Raw genomic sequence first — 8,657 nt, 5'->3', positions numbered from 1 at the left:
GGCCAACATGGTGAAATCCTGTCTCAAGTAAAAATACAAAAATTAGCCAGGCATGGTGGTGCACACCTGTAATTCCAGCTACTCGGGAGGCTGAGGCAGGAGAATTGCTTGAACCGGGGAGGCAGAGGTTGCAGTGAGCCAAGATCGTGCCACTGCACTCCAGGCTGAGCAAGAGTGAGACTCTATCTCAACAAAAATAAATAAATAAAAATAAAATAAAATAAAATAAGAAGGAGGAGGAAGAGGAGGATGGCAGGAGAATCGGGGGAGGGAAGGGAGGGAGGAGGAGGAGGAGGAGGAAAAGAAACACCAGAAAGCAAGGTTGCAAATCCCTCTTCCTGCCATGTGAGGATACAGTGAGAAGGCATCCATCTGCAAACCAGGACAGGTTTTAGCCCTCACTAAAACCTGACCATGTTTGTACTCTGTTCTTGAACTTGCCTCCAAAGCTGTGAGAAATACTTTTCTGTTGTTTAAGCCACCCAGTCAACGGTATTTTGTTATCGCGGCCCAAGTTGCCTAAGACAGGCTCTTTCCTAACTTCCCTATTCTATCCCCTCTACTTCCATAGTGGTAATAGCTAACATTCGAATAAAAGGTTAAATGTATGAATTGTCTTATTTAATCATCTCAACAATTTTAGGAGGCAAGTATTATTAATCTTCTTGATGAATAATACTGATTATTATTGATCTTCTTGATCAATAATACTTGATTAATAATACTCAGATGAGGAGTCTGGGCTGAACAAGTTTACAGTTTTTGGCCCCAGTCCCACAGCAAGTAAATGACACCAATGCAGATCTTCTGAGTCCAGCTGTAGTACTTTGAATTTCTATGTACTGAAGCAACTCCTAACATCTTTTGGCCATCCAGAAAAATATTTTTCCTACCTTAAAATTGATAGTTGAGTAATAGACAAAACTAGAAACAACCCAAAAGTCCATTAAATATGAATGAACAAACAAACTGAGATAATTCGTTCAAGGAATAGTACTCAACAATAAAAAAGAGAACTATGTATATACACAACATCATAGATTAATCTCGGAAAAATTATGCTGAGTGAAAAACAGGCAAAAAAGAATATATACTTTGGCTAGGTGCGGTGGCTCACGCCTGTAATCCCAGTGCTTTGGGAGGCCAAGGTGGGCAGATGACCTTAGGTCGGGGTTCAAGACCAGCCTGGCCAACATGTAGAAACCCTGTCTCTACGAAAAATATAAAAATTAGCCAGGCGTGGTGGTGCACATCTGTAATCCCAGCTACTTGGGAGGCTGAGGCAAGAGAATTGCTTGAACCCAGAAGGCGGAGGTTGCGGTGAGCCCAGATCATGCCACTACACTCCAGCCTGGGTGACAGAGCGAGACTCCATCTTAAAAAAAAAGAAAAGAAAAGAAAAAAGAATATATACTGTTTGATCCATTTATATAAAATTCTAGAAAATTTAAACTAATCTCTAGTGATAAAAGTGGATTAGTGGTTGCCTGGGGATGTGAGTAGACAGAGGCAGGGATTACAAAGGTAAGAATAAACTTTTATAGCAGATGGAAATGTTATTTTGATTGTAGTGATGGTACATATGTCAGAACTGATCAAAATGTACACATACATTAAATATGTATGTTAATAAATCAATAAAGCTGGGGGGTGGGAGGAGAAGGCAATTAAAGAAAAAAATGCACTGTCGTCTTAATTTCCTGTAGAATAGTCTGTGATTTCTTCAAAGAGTGACCTGTGTTTTCCATAATCCAAGAGAGCCCATTTAATTAGGTCAGTTTTATAATTTTGGAATTTTGGCAGTAGGTGGTTTTCATGACACTGGCACCTTTATTTTTAAATTTGGACACTTTACAAAAAGCTGTGGAGAGTGTTATAATTCTTTCTCAGTAAGAGGCTTACCTGTCTCAAATGTCTTTGTTTGCAGAATTTTTTTTTTTTTTTTTTTTTTGAGACGGAGTCTCGCTCTGTCGACCAGGCTGGAGTGCAGTGGCACCGTCTCGGCTGACTGCAAGCTCCGCCTCCCGGGTTCACGCCATTCTCCTGCCTCAGCCTCCTGAGTAGCTGGGACTACAGGTGCCTGCCACCACGCCCGGCTAATTTTTTTGTATTTTTTAGTAGAGATGAGGTTTCACTGTGTTAGCCAGGATGGTCTCGATCTCCTGACCTCATGATCCACCCACCTCGGCCTCCCAAAGTGCTGGGATTACAGGCATGAACCACCACGCCCGGACTTTTTTTTTTTTTTTTTTTAAATGGAGATGAGGTTTCACCCTATTGGCCAGGCTGGTTTTGTACTCCTGACCTAAGGCGATCCACCTGTCTTGGCCTCCCAAAGTGCTGGGGCTACAGGTGTCAGCCACCGCACCCAGCCTTGTTTGCAGGATTTTTAAGAGGAATAAATTATTCTCATTGTACCCAGCATTTTATTAGGCTTTTAGAGTTGCAAGAAACAGAATTACTCAGAGACTATTTTAAAAGCAGAGGGTCTATTGTAAAGCTACACTGAGACCATAACTGGAACAGGATCTCAGACTAGAAAGTCATCAGGATCTGAGGCAACTCTAGAAATGAGCTACTCTTTCAATCTCTGTTGTAGGCAGCATGTTCTCTTTCTCTTGCAAAGCATCTTTTTCCTCTCCACATGTCTATTGTCCTCCTTCTACTCATTGTTTTATTTCTTTTTATTTTGCCATGCCCAGAATATCTTCAGTCTACCCCTACAGATCCACTCTTTGCCCTTTTCTACAGTGCTTGCTTTCCTGGAAGCCTGGTCTGTACGAATTATATCAATGGAATGAGGTCAGTATATTTATTCTCCTGGCTCACTCCCTGGAAGGTCATGTTAAGCAGCTGTATCCTTCAACCGAAGGCCATTGCTCCTCTCAAGATAACTCACTCTACATAGCGTTCCCCTTCCAACCTCTCCCTTGCCTCCTCCCTAAAAGTCTAGGAATGCCTAGACCACCTTCCTCCACTATCTTTGTGGTTTTCCTACACCCTGCCCACACATTTGTAGTTAGTTCCTTTGTAGATAAACCCTCCTCAATTTATCCTAGTTTGCATATGCCATTTGTTTCTTGTTAGGACCCTGAGTTATATCCTTTTTTTTTTTTTTGGACTAGTCAAGGGCAGTAGTGAGAAGAGAGGAAAGGGCAGAACAAGGAGTTTGATCCGTAACTTACGTGAACAATCAGTTGAGATAACTCACTATCTTTGGACCATCCCCCTTTTTTTCGAGACAGAGTTTTGCTCTTGTTGCCAAGGCAAGAGAGCAATGGCGCGATCCAGACTCACTGCAACCTCTGCCTCCTGGATTCAAGCGATTCTCCTGCCTTAGCCTCCTGAGTAGCTGGGATTACAGGCACCCACCACCACACCCAGCTAATTTTTGTATTTTTACTAGAGACGGGGTTTCTACATGTTGGCCAGGCTGGTCTCGAACTCCTGACCTCAGGTGATCCACCCACCTTGGCCTCCCAAAGTGCTGGGATTACAGACGTGAGCCAGCCTCACATGCCCAGCCTCATCCCCCCTTTTTTAAGAGACAAGATCTCACTGTGTTGCTGAGGCTGGGGTACCAGCTCAGGCTATTCTCAGGCATGGTCACAGTGCACTATAGCCTTGAACTCATGGGGCTCAAGATCCTCCCACCGCAGCTGCCTCAATAGCTGGGACTGCGGGTGTGTGACACCGTGCCCAGCTATATGTTTTTAATCTTTTTTTTTTTTTTTTTTAATCTCACAGCTTGCTAGGCATGGTGGCTCATACCTGTAATCCCAGCATTTTGGAGGCCTAGGTAGGTGGATTGCTTGAGCCCTGGAGTTCAAGACCACCTGGGCAACATGGTGAAACCCTGTCTCTAGCAAAAACAAAAACAAAAACAAACAAACAAAAAAGCAAAACTTAACCCCTGTGTGCCTGTAGTCCCAGCTACTCGAGAGGCTGAGGCAGGAGAATCGCTTGAACCTGGGAAGCAGAGGTTGCAGTGAGCTGAGATCGCGCCATTACACTCCAGCCTGGTGACAGACCAAGACTCCGTCTCAAAAAAAAAAAAAACACACAATGTTTCAGGCCAGGCACGGTGGCTCACACCTGTAATCCCAGTAAGGCAGTAAGGTAGTACTGCTTAAGGTTGCTTGTTGTCATCATGTATGAGGACTCTGAAGAATACAAAACTTGAGTTTGGATGAAATCATGATCTCAACAGGATAGCACAGGCAGTTAATGTTTCAGAAATAATACAGATTTCAGTGGTTCACACCTGTAGTCCTAACACTTTGGGAGGCTGAGGTGGGCAGATCACTTGAGGTCAGGAGTTTGAGACCAGCCTGGCCAACATGGCAAAACTCCATCTCTATGAAAAATACAAAAACTAGGCCTGATGCAGTGGCTCACGCCTGTAATCCCAGCACTTTGGGAGGCCGAGGCAGTTGGATCACAAGGTCAGGAGTTCAAGACCAGTCTGACCAACATGGTGAAATCCCCTCTCTACTAAAAATACAAAAGTTAGCTGGGCGTGGTGGTGCATGCCCATAATCCCAGCTTACTCAGGAGGCTGAGGCAGGAGAACTGCTTGAATCCAGGAGGCAGAGATTGCAGTGAGCCGAGATCATGCCATTGCACTCCAGCCTAGGCAACAGAGTGAGACGCTGTCTCAAAAAAAAAAAAAAAAAAAAAGGAAAAAAAGAAATAATACAGCTTTTAGAGCCAAATAAGCTTGGCTTGAAACCCTAGAGCTACAACTTACTTGCTTTATTATTCTAAACTTCTATTTCCTCATCTGTAAAGTATAATTATAACTACCTTATGGAGATATTATGTAGATTAATGAGAACAAACCTAAAGTATAATACATAGTAGATACTGAGTAAATGTAGTTATTATGATCGTGTATGATTATCTTAGTTAAGTATGCACAGCAAAACCTTTTGGCTTAATTTAGAAGTCAAAATAAACGGGAGAAAAAAAAAGAAAAGCAGCTTATGACTCCTTTTCCTGTCTTGCTCTGCTTAGCTGCAGGTACGTAAGATCTGACTTGTGAATTCAGTCCCCAAATTTCTGAGGCAATCCACACCATGTCTAATAGTATATTAGAAACATCATTTCCATCAGTACGAGCCTGAAGTCAATCTTGCTCTGTTAAACATATCCAATATGCCTCCTATATGCCTTTCCTTTAATTCTCTTTTTTTTTTTAACCAGAATTTTTACTGGTAAATTACTGTAGAATTTACTGGTAAATTCTGTAGAATTTTTACTTTGATTGCTAATTTGCATTTTTATTTTCTTTCTTGGACCCAGAATCCTAACTTGAACCCTAGCCTGGCTATTTGGGTCTAAAACAAATCCACTCGATCTAGCACTTGGCAGTTCCTTCTCCATGGGACCTGACCCAAACTTTGTATCCCCAGCTGATCCTAGGGGCCTACTTCAAACTGGAAGGATCCTAGCAACCCTATTAGTATCCTTATTTGATTAGAACCAGTTTGGCAAATAGATTTTATACCAGGTAACAGTAGTTTACTTGTAGTCACTGGTTGAAGCACTGTTTTGGGAAGTATTGTAAGGACTTTTCTGGGTGAACTAGGAAAGAGGACCCTATCCGATTTTTTTTTTTTAAAGTCTGCCTTGGGGAGGTGGGGCATGGTGGCTCACATCTGTGATCCCAGAACTTCGGGAGGCCAAGGCAGGTATATTACTTGAGCCCAAGAGTTCAAGACCAGCCTGGGCTGTATTAGCATCTGCTCAGCCGTACCATCAGCTGATTAGTAAAAAAGACATGATTCCTATGCCTAGTGAGACACCATCTCTACAAGACAATTAAAAATTAGCCAGGCATGGTGGTACACACCCTTAGTCCCAGCTACTCAGGAGACTGAGGCAGGAGAATTGCTTGAGCCCAGGAGTTCAAGTCTGCAGTGAGCCATGACTATGGCACTGCACTCCATCCCAGGGAGCAGAGCAAGACCCTGTCTCAAAAAAAAAAAATCTGCTTTGGAGGCCAGGTTGGGGAATGTGGAAGGGATAAATGGAGGCATGTATACTACACATTTGCCAACCTTTGCTCAGAGACTGCTGCTGCTTGATCCCCATGCTAGATTAGATTCCTTACACATTATAAAGTCAGTAATTTAAGCCTGAGTTTTCTTTCATCTTTTTGAACATTGTAATTCGAACTGAGGTTACCCTCATGGGAGTGTCTATCCTGGCAGTCAAGTGTCTGACTGATGGTCATTGTTCTTCTCAAGGCAGGGCAGCCCACTCTACATAACCTCTCCCTTTAGACCTAGGGTGGTGGTAACAGCTTTTTACTATTACAAGTCCCAGGTTACTTTGCTATAATTTGTGGTACGTCTCCACCCCACCTATACCTTTCTAAATGGTCTCTCCTCAAATTTTCCTATTTTGAGTGTGTCATCTGTCTCCTGTTGGTACCCTGACTAATGCAAGCACTTACTATGTACCAGGTACTGAGGATACAATGGTAAACAAAGACAGGCCAGGCACGGTGACTCATGCCTGTAATCCCAGCACTTTGGGAGGCCAAGGCGGGTGGATCACCTGAGGTCAGGAGTTTGAGACCAGCCTGACCAACACGGAGAAACCCCATCTCAACTAAAAGTACAAAATTAGCTGGGTGTGGGGGCGCATGCCTGTAATCCCAGCTACTCGGGAGACTGAGGCAGGAAGAATCGCTTGAACCCAGAAAGTGGAGATTGCGGTGAGCCGAGATCATGCCGTTGCACTCCAGCCTGGGCGATGAGAGGGAAACTCCATCTTAAAAACAAACAAACAAACAAAACCCAAAGACTTAAAAGTTCCCACTTTCTGGTGACTACATTGTAGCCAGTTTCAGAATGCCTTGTAGACAGGTCTGTGTAGTTATATCCTTGCCTGTCTGAAGTTTGTATGCCTTTCTTGTCATTAAACACAATAAAGGAGATGCACACCCATGTTTGCAAGAATGTTTTATATAAACCCCTATAATTAGGATTTCAGGAAATTCTAAGGGTAGGAAACCTTAGACTTTCTCAAATCTCTCATGTGTTGCCTTCATTTATTCAACAAATATTTATTAAGTGCCTGAGTGCTCAATAGATGTTAGCTGCCTGTTATTGTGTTCCAGGCATCCTACTATATACTGAGGGGTAAGAGGTGGGTAGAGAAAGGGTGGGTTCAATGATGAGTAGAACAAGTTCTGTGAGAAATAAACTCTTAAACAATCACTGCACAAATATAAAATGTTTATGATAGATGTTTGTGAGAAGACTATGGGAGTACAGAGGAGGGAATGACTAACTCATTTTGGGAACTGGGAAAGGCTTATTGGAGGTAATGTTTGACCTGAGCTTGGACAGATGAAAAATACTTTGCCAGAAAGTGGAAAAGGAAAGGACATTCAGGAAGAGGAAAGGAGTTACAAAATATCCAAAAAGTATGTTGGAAAATGACAAGTGGTTTAATTTTCTTTGTAACTAGAGTACCACATTGCAGATGGTAGCAAGGAATGAGACTGGAAAGGGCAGGCAGGATTCAGATTTTGAAGGGGGGGTCACGTATGAAGAGTTTGGAATTTATTCTACTAAATAGTAAGAAACGCTTCAAAGAATTTTAAGCATAAGTGGAAAAAAATTAACACTATGTTTTAGAAAGAAAATTTTGGGAGATGGAGGAGGTAAAGCAGTGGAAATGGATAAAGATTTAAAACAGGAAAATAGTAGGTTTTTGTTGCAAACTTGTAGGGGAGAAATGATAAGACCCTAAACTAAAGAAATGATAATGGGAATGATGGGGCAGGGGGAGTGAATTTTTTTTTTTTTTTTTGGAGACAGAGTCTCCCTCTGTTGCCAGGCTGGAGTGCAGTGGAGCGATCTCGGCCCACTGCAACCTCCTTCTCCTGGGTTCAAGTGATTCTCCTGCCTCAGCCTCCTGAGTAGCTGGGATTACAGGCACGTGCCACCATGCCCAGCTAATTTTTGTATTTTTAGTAGAGATGGGGTTTCACCATGTTAGCAGTGGTGGTCTCAAACTCCTTATCTCAGGTGATCCACCTGCCTCGGCCTCCCAAAATACTGGGATAACAGGTGTGAGCCAGCGTGCTTGGCCTTTTTTTTTTTTTTTAAGATGGAGTCTCACCTTTGTCACCCAGGTTGGAGTGCAATGGCGCGATCTCGGCTCACTGTAACCTCCAGTTCCCAGGTTCAAGCAATTCTCCCGCCTCAGTCTGTCTAGTAGCTGGGATTACAGACACACGCCACCATGCGCGGCTAATTTTTGTATTTTTAGTAGAGACAGGGTTTCACCATGTTGGCCAATCTGGTCTCAAACTCGGGTGATTCACCCGCCTCGGCCTCCCAAAGTGCTGGGATTACACGTGTGGGCCACTGGGCCTGGCCAAGGGGCAGTGAATTTCATTGATATTTAGGAGGTGGAATAAAAAAGGTTCTGATACTCTATTAGATATGGATAAAGATGGAAAGGGAGGATACGAAGTTGATGCAAATAGATGGATGGAAGAGTAGTCAACTTGGTGAAACAGAGAGAGAGCAACTGAAATCTGTCTTGCCAAAGAAGAAGCACAAGAAGCAAGATGATAATGCTGCAGAAGCCAAAACATTTTGGTAACTGGAGATCCTCTATTAGGTGCATTTGAA

The sequence above is a fragment of the Theropithecus gelada genome, chromosome 9 (genome assembly GCF_003255815.1).
Source record: "Theropithecus gelada isolate Dixy chromosome 9, Tgel_1.0, whole genome shotgun sequence".
Lineage (NCBI taxonomy): Eukaryota > Metazoa > Chordata > Mammalia > Primates > Cercopithecidae > Theropithecus > Theropithecus gelada.
This window is presented reverse-complemented; position numbering follows the sequence as displayed.